The sequence below is a fragment of the Echinops telfairi genome, unplaced genomic scaffold (genome assembly GCF_000313985.2).
Source record: "Echinops telfairi isolate 266 unplaced genomic scaffold, ASM31398v2 ScPeMD7_7468;HRSCAF=8506_0, whole genome shotgun sequence".
Lineage (NCBI taxonomy): Eukaryota > Metazoa > Chordata > Mammalia > Afrosoricida > Tenrecidae > Echinops > Echinops telfairi.
The window spans coordinates 6696211-6700343 of record NW_022111369.1 but is presented as its reverse complement, the minus strand read 5'-3'; positions in this window follow the sequence as shown (position 1 = coordinate 6700343).

Here is a 4133-nt window from a genome sequence, read left to right as displayed (position 1 = left end):
CTGAATTTTTTCATGCTATTGTACTACTGACAGAGTCATACCTAACTCTTCCCTCTGCTTCATTCTGTCAGCAGGAGCCAATTAGTAGATAAAAACAATACCAGGTACTTGAACAGAAACGGAGCCCTGGTAGTGTAGCAGTTACATGTTCAAAACCACCAGGCGCTCTACGGCAAGAAAGGTGGGTCTTTCCCATCCACGTTCTGTCTCAGAAACTCACAGGAGTAGTTCTACCCTGTCCTATGGGGTCGCTATGAGTTTACATCGAATCGGGGTTTTTGGTTTTGTGATTTACTAATTTGACGAGCATAATATCTTCCAGGTTCACCCATGTGATGAGATGGTTCAGATTCATTGTTATTCTTTAACATTGTGAGGCCTTCCATTCTCTGTATGTACCAATGTTTATTGGTCCACTCCTCCACTGTATTGTTCATTTCTCACTCACGTTATTTGCATCTTCTCCTTTTCCTTTGTTAGACGTACTAGTGGCTTGTTGACTGTTAATCTTTTCAAAGAACCAACCTGTCCTGTTGATTATATTATGTATCTACTTTCTGTTTCATTGACTTCTGCTCTAATCTGTATGACTTCTTTTCTTGTGGTAGGTGTAGACTTATTTTGCTTCATTTTTTCTTAATTGTTGAAGATGTTGGGTTAAGGAGTTAATCTTGGCCTGTTCTTTTTTGAGGTGTTCTTTAAGTTTGCCCTTTATTGGTTTATGTTGCCCTCTGAGTAGTGCTTTTTCTGGTGTCCCAAAAGTTCTGATACGTTATATTTTTATTCTCATTTGTTCCAAGAAATTTTTTATTTCTTGAATGTGATAGTTATGGGGTTTTTTGTGCCAACATGGCACCCGGAAGATGTGGGTGCAATTTAGCTTGTCAATCAGGTCGCAGCTTGATGAACTCTTTTGGGGTCCGTCCGTCTGAGATAAATGGCTCTCGGAGGCCGGCACCTTACTTTTTCTCCCTAGTGGGTGCCTTGCGTTAGCTGCCCTGCCTCAACAAGCGTACTGTATGTGGGTCACTGTGCTTTGCTGTGCCGTGTGCTGCCTGCGGGGCCAACTCTGCTCATCCAGATGCCGCACCTCCTGCGGCTCCACGCGACCTGCTTCCCCATAATGCACTACTGGCCTCTGCTGGCCTCCACATCTCATCTTCCTCCTGTCTGCGTCCTTGGCCTGTGGGAGTTGGAAGAAGCTTCGGTATATTGACTGGCCCATGTAAGTGAGTTGGACTGAGCTCTTTGTACTGCTGTATGAACTAATTTGCTATTGTATTCCTCTGGAGAGAAAATTAGAGAGACTTAAGTGTCCTGGTTTTGTTTCTCAAGAGAAGCCTCCCTAACACAGGGAATTACCCAGTAGTTTTTAAACCAGATGTTATTCGATTTCCATGTTTCTTTTCCCCCTTTAATCTTCATATTATTGACATCTTATTTTATAGCATTGTGATCTGAGATGCTCTGCATTATCTGGTTATTTTACATATATTGAGGCTTGCTTTGCAGGCTTACATATGGTTTATTCTGGAGTATGCTTCATGTGCATTGTAAAAGTATATAATTGTGTTCTGTTGAGTGGCATGTTCTGTATGTGTCTATAAGGTAAAGGTTGTTGATTGTATTGTGTAATGCTGCTGTATAGTTTTTCAGTTTCTTTCTAGTTGATCTATCCTTCATCAAGAATGCATGAAAGTTTCCTACAATTAGAGTTATTTATTTCTCTTGATTGCTGTATTTTGAGGCTTATTCATTGGATACCTAGATATTTATTATAGTTATAACCTCAATTTTAATTGACCCTTTAATCATTATAGAATGTCTTTCTTATGTCTCTTCTTGCTGCACTTTGCCTTCCATGTCATCAGAAATTAATATTGCTGTGTCATTTCTTTCTGGATTGCCATTAGCTATTGTGTTAGACCGGGTTGGCTAAAGAAACAAATCCAGAGACACTCATATGTGTATAAGAAAGCACTTTATATACAAGAGCCATTATATATTGAGAAAATATCCCAGCCAAATCCAGATCAAGTCCATAAGTCCTATATTAGCCCATATGTCTGATGCTAGTCCATAAATTCTTCTTCAGACTCACGCAGTACATGCAATGATGCTGGATGCAGGAAGATCACAGGCCAGGGGGTGGAAAGTCTTGTGGATTCAGTGGCAGTGGAAGCATCTCCAGAGCTCTGGCTGCCATCAGCGTGGCTCCATGTGGCTTGTCAACAGGAAGGTGAAACTGAGAGTGTGTTTCCCCTCCAGGGAAGAAGAGAGGCTGTGACCTGATTGACAGTCTAGACTCCACCCCTTCATTCTATTTATCAAGCTGACACGAAATTGTGCAACCACCAGCAATACATTTAAATCTTTAAGTCTCTTCTTTTGAATGCCTCCTCAAATCCCTATAGTTGAGTATTTATCCTTTTAATACTTATGATCCTTGAAAAACTTTGGTAACCCTTAAAGAACTATTTCTTTTAGTCAAAAAATATTTCGTTGACTTTTTATAATAGTGATCTCATACAATATTTACTCTCTTGTGATCAACTGATTTCATTCAGCCCTCCAAGTTCATGCATGTTATGAGACATGTCCTAGATTCATTGTTATTCTTTGACGTTGCACAGTATTGCATTCTGTGTATGTCCCAAAGTTTATTTATCTATGCTTTCACTGAATCGTTTCATTTCTTATTCCGTTAGTGAAGGAACTGTGTTTGGTTCAGCATTGTATCTCGAGATCACAACATATTGTTAGCACAGCAATATTTGGTAAATAAAAATATTTTTAATCCACTCTCTAGCCTGTTTCAAAGCATTTTACTTCTGTAATTGAAATTTTTGCCTTTTAATATTCGTTATGATGGCTTTTCTCCCAAGAGAACTGCTAGCCCCTAAGTATCTTAGTATTCTCTGGAATGACAAGCACTGTGCATTGCACAGAGCAAGAATTTCCTCAATATTTGCTGTGCTAAATGTCATCAAGCTCATAAAAAGTGATTGTAATGTAGTAAAAATGATTTTGCAGTTGGCTCATGCACTAGTTTTGAAGACATTTCCTTCCAAGAACCTTGGCATTTTGATTTAAATTAATTTGGCTGCAAGAAACAGAAATCCTATGAAATAAGTTTAAATGGAAGAAAAGGGGGGGGGGTTCTACAAGGATACAGAGGGAAGAATGCTGCTGAGTCATGGAAATTAGCTAGAAGCTGCTTCTAAACCCTGGCAGAGCATATATGCCACCCTTCTCTGCACATCCTATATAGACCTGCCCTCCTACTAGCAAAAGACTTCTGTTTAGCCTTTCATACATTTCCAAAAGTGAAAATGCTATTAATAAGCATTCCTGAAGCCAATGATGGGCCTTCACAGCTCCAGAATTTGCAGCTCCTCCATTCAACAATGGATTGACACGGTGGCTGCAACAATGGCCATGAATATAGAAACGATTGTGAGGATGGCATTGGATTAAGCAATGCTTCCTTCTGTTACATGTAAAGTCACAAAGAGCCAGAGTAAGCTCACTGGCACCTGAAGACAACAACCAATCAAGAGAGATGATGAACTGAGTTCAGATTATTTTATTCTCAGTCTCACCTTGAGGGAGAAGGACTTGGATTTACTCAGTTTTAATTAAAGGCCTATTCTTAGTCCAATCAGCTATACGAACACACAGCAGAAATATGACTATAAAACTTATAACAGTGGATATGGGGGAGAAGTAAGGAGTACAAAGGAAAAGCTACTAGAACTAGACAGAAACAAACATTTCTTAAAGAAATACCCTCTACACTAATCCACTCCATTCAGAGGTTATAGGGAAGAAGGTAGGTCTGGGGAAACCTATACAACTGTAGGATTGGCCCTGACTAGGAGTAACAGCAGTCTGATGTAGGTAGGGTAGAGTCTGGATTGGTGGATGGGAAGAGGCTTAGAATGCGCTTTGTACAATTTCTGTCTTCATCAGAAGTGTCTTACCAATTGGTCAAGAATGGCTGCAGATGAAGGCATTGGACCAGGTAGGGAAATATGGAGGCTTATGATTTTTCATGTGCTTTGAGCACTATGAGCATTGATGAAATAAGCATATCATGATTAAAGTTGACTGCTTTGGCATTTTTTTGTGAC